The following is a 14353-nucleotide window of genomic DNA, read 5'->3' as shown; positions in this document are numbered from 1 at the left end:
TCTCGGATCTCAGCAGATCTCTTTCTTAGCTCTTTTTCCCTTTTCTACCTGGGAAGAAACTCCCAATTACCAGCAAGCCAGAATAACATCTTTTGGAGTTCATCACCCTTCAAACCCGGAAGAACTTGAAGAAATCCAACACCACCAAACCTTCAAACCATCAGAACTTTCATCCGAGACTGCATCCGGACACTGTTTCAATGACCAAAGGCATTGCAAGTATCGTACATTTAACTAAATGAAACAGAGGTTTAGTGTAAGTTATAGACCCTGTTATAAACAGGACTGATGGTTTTATTGAGGTGGTTAACTGACTCTTTTCATAGCTTCATTCTCTGGTTTCCTGATGGTTTCATCCTTAAACTCTCATTTGCCCTTTTCCCCATGTATGAGTGATTGAATGTTTGTTTGTTTGCTTTTGAGCTAAAATTTGCTACAGGTGTTTTGACCCGCGACTAGGCCACCTCACAGTCACCCAGTTGCCCTGCTGCATGGCCTCTAATGCCGGAACCGAGCAATGTACAGGACTCCCTGAGCTAGTCGCATCCAAAGCAATATCTACAGCCCTCACATTCTTAAGGCCCCGATATACTTCAAACGAAGTTCATTTTAGTTCTTTGTTTGGAGGCAAAAATAACTTCGAAAAGACTGAGCGACAGTATACTGTTTTCTAACATTCCAACATCCCCGCTACGCTGGAGGCAGGCTGTAGATTAATGTAAACATGTGTCACGATGCTCGTGCGAATGCCTTAAACACAATAACGATGCAATGATGGTGTATCTAGGTCTCTGATTAAACTGGATAAGTTATTACACGTTTTTATATTTTATGTGTTGTCATAATTTGATAAAAACAAGGGGTTATTATTGTATGTTCTTTTGGCATTTAATTTATTGTAGGCTACACCTTTTAAATTTGCTTATTGAAAGAACAACAACAACAGCAGCAGTATGGTGTAACATTTATTTGAAACACATGTATTTGGTATTTGCTACCCTTTGTCTTTACTATTTCATTCTATTCTTTTCACAGCTTTGGAAAACTTGCATCTGATGTTTCTCTAAGTCGCTTTTTGCATAACTCCAGGTCATCGACACCAAGCTTCGTTGCAATTTCTTTCTAGGAATTAAATGCTTTCTCAGAATCTTTAAAGTCTCCCCGCGAGTGATTGTACAGGTGCTGATATATTTGTGGCATAATTGCACGTCAAATAAGGCAGCGTTCCCGAACCCACCCACCAATTGCGTAATTGCCACAGACCAATGGTAGCTCAAAGGTGTTTAAAAGCCAAAACAAACTCCCCCAGAAAGTTCGCTTTGGTGGGCTGTATCGAACTGCCGAAACCTGATTTTGCTTGAAATGACGTCATATCAGTTCGTTCTTCGATTTCGTTTGAAGTATATCGGGGCCTTTACTGTCCACAACTAAAGTTTGGATCCGTGTCTCTAGTTCTAAAACCTTCTCTGTCAGCCTAACTATTTCCCTGCATTTATCACATGTGAATCCCTCGTCGCCGACAGAGAGAGATAAACCATTAGAAGCCATTACTCACCATGATTGATGAATGATTGATGAATGATACCACTGTTGTTTGATGAACTAGTGAAAAACTGAGCGAGAGAGAAATAAAAAAGTAATGGACACGAGTAGAAACACTTATGACAAGCTAACCGGCTAACAAATGCTAACACGCTGTATGCGCGGTTTTAGACTAAAAGCGAACGATCAAATTAGTCAGGTTAGTTTGATAGATAATATCAGAAATATGGTGGGAATTAAGTTATATTTTACCACTTAAACAACAGAGATTGAAAGTAAGATAGAGATTCAACAGAAAAGCAAAGCTACACAGAGCTACAATCGCAAACCTATCAGCAGCACGACAGACAGGAACAGACAGAAGCAATCCATGATACAGTTGATACATGAGTATAAACAGCAGGATGGGAATTGTTAGCCTTAAAGTGAGTTATAATGACCTCAGATAAAAGATGAAATGCCTGTTGAGACGTTTTGTGAGATCACTGAGGAACACACACTGGCACATGACAGACACACTGTAAAAGCAGCTTAAAGCAACCAAGCATTTTAGCTAGCCATTGCTCCTCTGAATAATACATTACCTCGTCTTTAATTCCTCCTCTCTCTAATTAATGCATCATTAAAAAAATGTAATCTGCCTGATTCAAAAACCAAGGGCTGTGCTTTAGAGGTATTTGAGTTGCTCTCAAAAGTGAACCTACAAGAGAACAAGAAGAAATGTGCATATGGCAGCTGCTATGAATATTTCTGGTGCAGAGCCTGTCTGGATGCTCCGAAACATTTCTTTGGTAATAAAACGCATTTGTCATACTTGGCTTGCTTGTCATATTTTACCATTCAGAGCACCTTGTCAAAGGTCTATAAATGCAGTATTAGCCAATGTAGCATTAGTATCAGCTCATGCACAAATAATGATCAAAACTTTCAGAAAAATCACAGCTGACTTGCTTTATACGTAATGTAGTTGATAACAGATGCACGCTAAAAATATTTTTTACCAACAACAAAATAAAACCAGACCCACTACACAGTATAGTGCTGGGGATAGTAATATATCGATTTTTCCAGTTATGGATAAGTAAGCAACAAATGCTACTTCTGAAACTATTTCACATTATGCAGTATTTATGTACAGTATATTAATATTTCAGATTAATAGGCCACTACAGGCTGTTTAACTGCTTAAAATTTCAATAATTATTGAAATGGATGCAACTACTGGAGTTTGCACTTAATAAATATGACATTTAATAAAATTATTTGAATGTTTAAAATTATTTTGTGATGATTGAGAAGTTTATTTGAATCAAAGTTGTTATAAGATAGATCATCTTTGAGAGTAGTTTAAAAAATGATTAACAAAAATTTGCCTTGCAAAAAATAATGGTAAATGACTATGATTTAAAATGATATGATATTGAGGAATGAGGTTAAAATAAAGTAAATTGCTCAATTTAAATAAAATATTGTAGCTCATATTACAATGACCAGTTATTATTATTATTGGTTTTAATGTAAATGTAAATAATAAAATAATAATTGTTGTTATATTATATATAATTGTCTAAATTCATCACACATTACTATATCTACGGTACATTTATTTATTTGTTTGTTTGTTTGTTTTTTGTATACAGTATGTTTCTTTGATTCTTTCATTTGTATACATATTGTCACGTCGCCATATTGTTCCTGTAATTAATGATACATAGTGTAAACTGTAAAAGCAAACACCCCTTATTAAAAATAACAATAATAATACCAACAATAATAAACCTAAGCTCAGTGAGGTGAGGTGTGTGGGAGACAGAGCAAATAGCTTCTCTGAGGATCAACAAAGTCACTAGGTTGGATTTGATATAAAGTCTATCCAAGTCTATAATTGCCCGGGAATAGCTTTGGGAGGCTGGATGCCATTTGAATCCTATAGTCATTTCTGAACCTTAGCCTTGAATACATTTTCAAAAGATTAGGCTTCTTTTACCATGTCATTGCTAAACGTGGAAATGAAAGCGGTCCCCAGTCAATTGGGTATAAGGTCAGCAGATCCTCCCCTGGGCCAGCTGGTTCGAAAGAGGAGAGAGGGGAAACAATCATAATAACATGAATGCTCCTTTGGCTCATCTCTGTGTCAGACATTTTAAGTTATGCCAGAAGGCATGACAAGGGTAGAAAGGGAAAGAAATCACGGAATGAATGTCTGCAAATGATACGAGGCTTTAGGCACAATGTGATGTGCCCTATGCTTCACACTGCCCAGGGAAGCGATACAGGCCAGGGTAATGGAGCTGGCATCTCTAATGCTAGAGGCTACAGACTGATCAGGCCCTGAATCTTAGTCTCCGGGGGTTGCATCATTCACTTTCAGCATTTCACAGCATTCCCATTCCATATGCAGATGTTCGAAGGTCAACGAGAGCCCATATCATGCCAGAGGCCAAACCCCATGCCTGTGTTATTTCATATTTTTATCTCTCAGCGTTGTGTCATGGATGGTTGCAGGAGGAGACAGATCTGGTACATAATGTTCATAAGTGATGCTATAGGCTTGATAAGACAGAAATGTTTACATTTCGTCGCCTTGGAATTCTGTCTGGTTCTATCTGCCATTTTTGTCAAAATTGAGTTATTCACATATTCTTATTCTGTGACAACGTATTTACATTATGTGATGTTTTTTTTGTTTAGTTTTTTTTTAAGTTTTGTACATTTTAGGACTTTTTATTTAGAAAACAAAAAGGTTCTATCTACAAAGTCAAACTCTAACTTGGTTCTATTAGATTATATCTGTGAATCAGCCAATCAGCACTTCGAATGCACGCAAGAGGACCAATCAGGATCAACGTTCCTTGTCATGTCGCCAGACTGCTCCGTAACAGCAGGAAAGATTAAACATTAAACGACAATAATTACGTGTCTGCGTAATCAACAAGTTTAATTCACCTTTATTCCACAATGTGGCACTGTTTGAAACAATGATGATGTGATTTTTCACTCATAATTAGCGCATTCATAAAACAAATAATCATCTGCAAAAATTGAACTGGCTTGAATGGCTTTACCGCAGAGCAATTACTGTACATAATGAAATATAAGTGTCACTGTCGTTTGATGGTGGATGTGGTGAATAGCAATCAAAATGTTGTTTTTGAAGATGTTTTGAGAATATATTGAGATCGCGAATATGAGCCAGATGCTGAATACTAGGGAAATGCGCTCTGACAATGGCAGTGATGGTAAAATCATCTACTCAAATTGAAACCTTCTATGTTTCCAAAGGTAAGGAAGTATGCTTATTGTATTCTTTTTTTATTATTAATATATGTTCTTAACATATCAGGAGAGTCTACTATTGTAGCAATTAGAGATCCATCCGTGCTGGATATAAGTCTGGGTCGCTAAAGACCCGAATATGTAATGATTGGCGAAATATTCATACGGTTTAAACTCTTAAAATGTCTTAAATTTTAAAACATTAAGCCTTAAATATCAAATAGTCAACAATTTAAATTACGGGGTCTTAATTACAACAATAAATGTCAGCATGTTATCTCGTCCATACTGATTTATAGACAATGCCATTTTCCCTGTACCGCTTTTTGTGGAATAAAGTCCTGGTCAGATAGATTAGAGTAACATTAGCTACCTTAACGGTTCCCTCAATAATGTGTTTAATTACCCACTATAATCCAAGCTAAAATTAACATTAGCACTGGACAAAATCTTTAGTATTGCCCTTTGTGCCTAACTTAACCAAGAAAAAATATTTATCCTAAAATATGGAATTAATGTGATAAAGAAAGCAGTAAATTTACCTTTCTCATACATGTTGACACATTGTTACAACATTAATTTTATGTTTTAAAATAAATTATAAAAAAACTATTTGTTTTTCTTGAACATTGTTGCTTTAATTAATGTTTTGCAAAATAGAACCTTATAATTCCAAGCGGAAAATTACTTTTTAGAATTCGAAGGTTCTATCTGCATTTGGCCTGTTCCAAAAATACCCATTTAAAAATTTGAGAGGATTTTGATATTGTAGAGTTAGAATACATTTAGGGTCTCATTTTCATGTAGGAAAGAGACTTGTTCCCCATACCATTTTTGATATATGTAATGCAAAAACTATGAAGCTCAATATCTCAAAACCACTCAGAATGCAGATAGAACCTTATAATTCCAATGCGACGATTTGTTTAAGTCACATCTTAATTTATTCCAAAACCTTATGTGGACTATATAGGGGCACATTTACACAAAACTGGTCGAAATTTTGTAATAACAGATATATTTTTTATATTTTTGAGTCTCATACAGTCACCAAGGATGCAGCTATTTGGTCAAAAACACAGTAAAAGCAGTAATATTGTGAAATATTATTACAATAAAAAATAACTGCTTTCTAATTTAATATACACTTCCAGTCAAAGTTTTTTGAACAGTAAGATGTTTAATGTTTTTTTATATATATATATATATATATATATATATATATATGATTCTGCTCACCAAGCCTGCATTTATTTGATGCAAAATGCAGAAAAAGTAGTAATATTGTGAAATATTCTTACTATTTAAAATAACTGCTTTCTATTTGAATATATTTTAAAATGTAATTTATTACTGTGATCAAAGCTGCATTTTCAGCATCATTACTCCAGTTTACAGTGTTACACGATCCTTCAGAAATCATTCGAAGATGCTGATTTGCTGTTCAGTACATAATGGAAATAAATTACTTTTATTTAGCATGGATGCGTTAAATTTATCAAAAGTCATGATAAGGACATTTATAATGTTACAAAAGATTTATATTTCAGATAAATGCTGTTCTTCTAAACGTTTTATCTATCAAAGAAACCTGACAAAATAAATAAATAAATAAATAATTATACTCTGCTGTTTTCAGCATAATAATAATAATAATAATAATAATATATATTCTAGTCTTTCATGGTATTTCTAAAGCAGGGATGTGACAAGTTGTGTCCAGTGCAAACCGGACATTTAGATTTAATCAAAGATACATAGCTCTGTAACCTACCATATTGAAGCAATAAACATTGTCATGACATTGCCAATACACATCCCTCACAGACTTCCATTTATTATACTTTCAAGTAATGTAAATTGTGTGTCTAGAGAATGGGGATAAGGTCAGTTATCAATAAAACAAAACAATCTCCTGATTTCATCAGGACCGGATGTGTCGGGGATGAGAAAACCCAGCAAGCGTCCTCAATCAAAGCTTTACTTCCAGTGGCAGGTAATTGGAAAAGTCCTATCAGATCACAATGTATTTTATGCCGTATCTACAATGTATTTTCTGCCTGTTCTGCCTCATCAAGCTCAGACGCAACTTTGGCTTTCCCTCTGTCTATGTGAGATTGCGTGTGTCTGAGTATCAGTCCTCCACAGCGGTGTCAAGACCAATGTTTTAGAGGCAGAACCTCACAGGTGCTGTTTTAGACAGAATTACAAGCGAGACGGAGTGTGCCGTGGCCACCGGAGCGTGGCGGAGCGGATCATAACACAGCCAGATAGCGGCGGCACGCAGACACTGTAAATCAGCATGGCTGGGTTCAGGCCTGTAGGTGACGAGTCCGTTTGGGCAACGGAGCAGCATATCGACAGGCTGCTGAGGAGGCTGATATATGTGAGCATCTCACCAGGCTCGGTACCCAAAGCGGGCTTGCTGAAGAGGATTAGATGATTCATCAAATGTGACCAGGAGCTCGGCTGCAGGGAATGGATGGATTATTGATTTGATAAGGGAGTGTCCCTTGTCAAATGCTTTTGTATAATTTTCTATTGCTTTTCGAGGCATTTGCTCAATAAATAGCAATTTTTTAGAGACTTGACTTGTAATGACAAGCCTTAAAGGGATACTTAGTTCGAAAAACCTTGTCTGTTTTCTTTGAAGCACAAAAGGAGGGATTTAGAATAAATTTCAGACTGCTCTTGTAATGTAATTTAATTTCTTAGAAAACAAAAGAAAAGTACAAAACATCAACCCATAAATTTGGAAACTAGGAAGTGGACAAGATGTGTGGACAATATGGACAAGACCTCACAATGAGGAAAGGAAACACAAGAGAATAAAGGTGCATTCACGCCATATCATAATTACGATATAACAGTGTCGATCCTAGACGTTCTGGGGCCTTATGCTAAACTCTATCATTTTGGGATGAAAGAGTGGATGAAATGCATTTGTCCGTGTTTCACTCTGTCTTGAATCGCGCTCACAGAAAGCACTCGAGAAGCAATATCTCTTCCACGGCTTGGCACGCTTTCAACTCGTTTTAGTCTCGACATTCAAGTAACATGAATGCATAGAGAGGGTGACAGCGCACCACATTAAAATAAATTATCATTCATGTTTTCATAACTGCTGGCCAAATTCAAAAACAAAACTAAAATTAAAATTAAAACACCTTTGAGAACAAGGGGGCCCCCTGGTGTTCCGGGGGCACTATGCAGCTTGTGTATTCTGTGTATAGGAAGGATCAGTTCTGCGATAGACCTACTTGTAAAAAGTGTACGCGTCCTCATAGAACACAACTTGTGAACATGGAGTTTTCTGAGAGCTACGACTTGTACCACCTCAGACTCATTAGGCGCTATGTTTAGGCATTTATAATGTGATAATTCTGTGTCCGAGTCCAAGGGTGTGAACATTAGGTGTTGTCCTTTCGAAATTACAGTAATTACTATATGGCACGAACAAAGCATAAAAACACAAGCTAACAGCACACAGGTGTACACAATCACGAAGTAATCTGGAGGAAACAAGAACCTGACATCGACTACAAACAAGGTTTCTTTTACATGACAATGATTGTACTAAAAACAAAACTTTTAAAAAAAAATTAAAAAACATTTAAAAAATGTTTTGCATAGAGGTGACAACTTTGTCAAAATGATCCCCATTTACACGAATCCATGAAAAACAAAAGGTTAGAGATGGTTAGAGAGTCGGACTCGTAATCCAAAGGTTGCAGGTTCGAGTCCCGGGCCGGCAGGGATTGTAGGTGGGGGGAGTGAATGTCCAGCGCTCTCTCCACCCTCAATACCACGACTGAGGTGCCCTTGAGCAAGGCACCGAACCCCCAACTGCTCCCCGGGCGCCGCAGCATAAATGGCTGCCCACTGCTCCGGGTGTGTGCACGTTGGATGGGTTAAATGCAGAGCACGAATTCCGAGTATGGGTCACCATACTTGGCAGTATGTCACTTCACTTATTCATGCCAGGCCAGTAGTTGGCTATGTCACTTTGTAAAGACTACACACCTGTGCACATACACATTCCTATAGACCATTGGTCTCAAACTCAATTCCTGGAGGGCCACAGGTCTGCACAGTTTAGCTCCAACCCTACTCAAACACACCTGATCCAGCTAATCAAGCTCTTCAGGATCACTAGAAACTTCCAAGCAGGTGTGATTTGGAGCTCATTGGAGCTAAACTGTGCAGAGCTGCGGCCCTCCAGGAATTGAGTTTGAGACCAATGCTATAGACTGAGGCTGCATTCCAGTCCATTTTTGCATACTCTTGGCTCGCAAACTTGCCTCCGTCTCATTCACTCAGATGTATGTTATTGATTACATTGCATTAGTGCCCACTTCTGGCAAAACCCTTGGAATGGGCTGAATTGGAACATCCTAAGCCCTTGATCACTTACTGTAGAATCAGCTATACAGTTGGTTTATTGTTTACATTTTTCCCCATAAGAATTTGTTTGGTGCAGCATTCTATATGTATATAGGTATGCTTGGGCTGTTATACATGTAAAAATAAATAAATAAATTATATTATAGAGCTGTTTGGGGTGGGGATAAATTAAACAGCAATTTCTAGCAAAATTTTGGAAGAAATAGTACATCTTAAATCGTCAACCTGCTCTCTTGACTCACTTCCCACATCTTTTTTCAAAAGTGTCTCCGGCCAATCAGTGATCAGCAGAGTTTACACATCATGTTTTGGTAACGGTACGGCTCGCTTGGAACCTCGGCTGAGTTGGTACTAAAAAAAGTACCAGGTACCAGGTACCAGGTACTGTACCCAGTGGAAAACCCCCCAAAAGTGAGCCGTGATGAACCGTACTGTGTTGTACCATGCAGTGGAAAAGCGCCATTAGTGCTGCGTTTGACACTGTCGATCATAGCATACTTCTAGAGAGACTGGAAAACGTCCCGATGGGAAGTGCTTAGGGAAGTTTGCGAGAGCGTGTCTAAAATTGGAGTAGAACGCAGCCTGAACATGTACAGTAATACATACACACGTCATCACTGTTTTCACAATTTAATTTACATGGAGACAATAATGGTATCATTGACAAAAAATTGTACTTTGAAACCCATTTTCAAAGTTTGTGTTTTCAGTCTCTCAATATGCTATCGTTGTATAAGTTAAAGGCCAAAACACAAACTTTTCTGTTTTTAGTTGAATGGTGAACAACGAAGAGATCTTTTTGGCATTCAGTTTCTCTTTGAATCTGATGGCTCCTCAGCACACGTGGCCTCACGTTGTACTAAAGTATGCACTTCATAATCTCAGTAGATGCAGTTGATCATTTGTATATTGTTTGCTTACTGTATCATGAATACTGAGTGTTCAGACACTGTTGTATTTGCATACTATGCAGCAGGAAAGTATGTATTTTTGGACACAGGGATAGAGTTGTTGACACGTTTCATCACATTTGGTTGCGTACTATTTGCTGGATGGTTGACCTCTCTGAACCGGCATGCTGTTTGATTCAGCTGCCTTTAAATTGCACCACAAACCACAAACGTAAACATGAGGTCCTCCCAAACCAATAAAGCATCGCCGACTCCGACATATGAACCCACAAACACACCGTACACTCTCATCTGAGAAGCTAACGGAAAACCGAGGGACTCATCTGCAGGGATAGAAAACCATTTTACACTCTCGCTCTCCAGGGAGATAACCTTGTATAGACTGTCTACACTCATTAAGAGTACCGCCTCCCACTGGAAGAGCTCTGCCTGCGTATCCCTCCATAAACATGCTCTCAGTACTCCAGACACCTTTAGCCTTGAGCTCAGGCTACACCGTGTATGTTTTGACGTGTATTATGTTTATCTCAAATGATTTTTAAAACCTTCATATAATATGTTTTCATTATTGGCCGGAGGTTAAAGATCTCATCTGAGAGAGTGGTTTATTAATTTATTTTTATATTTCTGAACCATGCAAATGCAAGGTGTCTGACTCAGTACTGCTGTATGAAACCCGTTGAAAACTATATAAGATGAAATGATGCAAAACAGGGATATCACACCCTGGATGATTTTAAGAAAATGTTTATATTCTAAAAAAAAAAAAAAAATTTTGTAAATGTGTCAGATTATGCAGTCGTGCGCAGTTGCTCTCCACCGACTGCGCTGATCAAAAGCATAATGGGAAACGACTGGCTGACGACACAGCTTAATGCTCATTAGTTCAGACAACCGTGATGTTGCGTTCTCTTATAAAATGTTTTTTTTTTTTTTTTTTTGATCTGATTTCATGTGATTATGTATTTAAATTATGCATGAATATTCCCAAACACTATGAAGTGCGATCTGTGTGAGATATGTGACTGTCGTTATATTTCTATAAAAATCTAAAATGCATGTTTGTATTAAAATAAAAATGGATGATAAATACACCTTTTGTATGTAATTAAATACCAAGCACTTTGAGTGTCTTGTTCATCGTATTTATTTTCATGTGAATTTGTCACGCAATGTCTGCCTTTGATCTCGTGTAGCCTATCTGTTCCACTTTGAGAGCTCAGAACTGTCCTTCTTGTCTGCGCTTATTTCACTCCTCCCCTCACTGCAGCCTCCTACTTTCGCCTACATTTCAGGTGAGGTGCATCTCAAACAAGCCTACTGACTCGCACACTACACAAACTGTTGCATGTCACCCCAGACTACAGTTCCCATCATCCATTGCACCGATTACACACACACAGCTGCAACCAATCAAACATACTTTATAAGCCTTGGACTTCCTCTTTCGGATCGCCGAGTATTGGCTCTGTTTATCACTCTCCTAGCAATAGCAATTTTACAGAGCCATTCCGTGTTTCCTGAGTTTATGTCTAGTCTGTCCTGTTTTGTACCTGTTTAATCGGTCTTGATTCTAGCCTGGTTTACCTTGTCCTGTCTGATCTCTGCCTGTCCTGAAGCTTATAGCCTGTCTTGGATTTACCCTTTGCCTTGCTGTTTTGGACTGTGTTTGCACCTCGCCTGGACTATTTCCTGTTTGTAGATTCACCATTTGTCTCGCCCTCAGGATTAAGTTCGCCATCGACTGACTCATGCCTGTCTATGGAATACTCTTTTTTTTTTTCCAGCCCTGTTCAACCTAATTTACCAGTGTCGATCTTAGCCTTTATGACCACGTCTCTGTTGAATAAAAGCTTGCATATGGATCTGCACATCTCTCGTTTGTTCACCCCGTTACAGATATATTATATTATATTATATTGTATTATTATAATATTATTTATTATTTTAGTCATTTAGCAGGCGCTTTTATCCAAAGTGACTTACAAATGAGGACAACAGAAGCAATCAATTGTAGTATTACAACAACTAAAAACAGATCCAAAACTAAAAGCTAAAAATTTATCAATACTACATATACACATTTTAAAAATAAAGAGATTAAATAAAAATGTCAAATGCATACAACAAAATTTCAAATCTTAACATTTAAATGAAAAACAAAAAGTAAAGCTAAAAACTTTTCAAAATATTACAGAACAAAAGGTTCTTTACACACACACACATATATATATATATATATATATATATATATATATATATATATATATATATATATATATATATATACACACATTTATAAATTTAATATATATTATTTCATTTCCATTTAGTTTGTAGAAGTATTAAAATAACTCAAATTAAATAAAACTAAAACTTAATAAAAGACCTATACAAACATAATAAATTCAGACATAATTTAACTAAAATTCAAATAAATAAAAAATACAAATCAAACGACAGTAGTTTGGCCTACTAACTAGTCTAACTGTCATAACTAGAAAAGCTTGCTCAAATGAAGTCATTTTTGAAGTCAAATATCACAATTTCTCTTAGGCCATTTAAGATGAGTTTGTTTCTTCATTAGAAGAGATTTGGTGAAATTAGGCATTACATCACTTGCTCACCAATGGATCCTCTGCAGTGAATGGGTGCCGCTCAGATGAGAGTACAAACAACTGATAAAACATCACACTAATCCACAAATTAAAAAGGCATGACTCCAAAAGCTGTGTGGGTGTATTAAAGCATTAGATTATTAGACAGGTGTTTTCAACTTCAAACCATTGCTTTCAGCCAAAATATGAGTCCTCTATCCATAATATTTATTTTTCTTTTGGACTACCATCACTGCCATCGTGGGTACTTGCTCACATGACATTGGTGTGATACGTGGTCAAGAAAACGTATTGTTTGCACTCGTTTTTATTCATTGTGGTTTAAAAGCAAGTGATTTTAAGCCACTGAAATGCAATCATGGCAAAAGAGAACTTATTTTGCTATATGTGCACGCTATCAGAAACTGTTTTTAAGGCTGTCAGAGAGGCATGCACACGAGAAGACAGTGCTCAGAGTTCGGGAGTAATTTTTGCCGCTTTATAGTCCTTGGAAGGTTAAATAAGGTTAAGGTTAAATCAAAATGCATGTCTTTGCAAGTATCCACATGAACAGTAATTTAGGTCTTAAGTGAAAGCAAACAGCTGAGAAAGAAAATACACGTGTAACAGTACAGGTACACCAATCTCAAAAAATTAGAATATCATGAAAAAGGTCAATACTTTTTGTCACTGATTTCAGAAACTGAAACCCATATATTATATAGATTCATTACACATAGAGTGAAATATTTCAAGCCTTTATTTCTTGAAATGTCGATGATTATTGTCTTACTGATAATGAAATTCTGAAAATTTTAATATTACATAAGATTAATAAAAAAAGCATATTTTAAACAGAAATGTCAGGCTTCTGAAAAGTATGTTCATTTCTATGCACTCATTACTTGGTTGGGCCTCCTTTTGCATGAATTACTGCATCAATGCGTGGCATGGAGACAATCAGCCTGTGACACTGCTCAGGTGTAATGGAAGCCCAGGTTGCTTTGTTAGCGGCCTTCAGGTCATCTGCATTGTTGGGTCTGGTGTCTCTCATCTTCCTCTTGACAATACCCCATAGAGGTTCAGGTCAGGCGAGTTTGCTGGCCAATCAAGCACAGTAACACCATGGTCTTTGAACCAGCTTTTGGTACCTTTGGCAGTGTGGGCAGGTGCCAAGTGCCAAGTGCCAAGTGAAAATGAAATCAGCATCTCCATAAAGCTTGTCAGCAGAAGGAAGCATGAAGTGCTCTAAAATTCCTGGTAGATGGCTGCGTTGACTGTGGAATTCAGAAAACACAGTGGACCAACACCAGCATGCCTGTTGCTTGTGCACCTTTTCCTACCCAAATTCTTCCTTCCAGTCAACTTTGCATTTAATATGCTTTGACCTAGCACTCTGTAAACAGCCACAGCTTTCAGTAATGACCCTCTGTGACTTACCCTCTTTGTGGAGGGCGTCAATGTTTGTCTTCTGGATCATTGCCAAGTCAGCAGTCTTCCCCATTATTGTGATTTCAAAGAACAAGAGATACCCGGAATTTATACTGTAGGGATGGTCATTAATTGAAACTCAAATGTAAATATTCTAATATTTTGAGATACTGATTTTTGATTTTCATGAGC

The sequence above is a fragment of the Barbus barbus genome (assembly GCF_936440315.1).
Source record: "Barbus barbus genome assembly, chromosome: 22".
Lineage (NCBI taxonomy): Eukaryota > Metazoa > Chordata > Actinopteri > Cypriniformes > Cyprinidae > Barbus > Barbus barbus.
The sequence above is the reverse complement of the archived record's forward strand: the minus strand, read 5'-3'. Positions refer to the sequence as shown.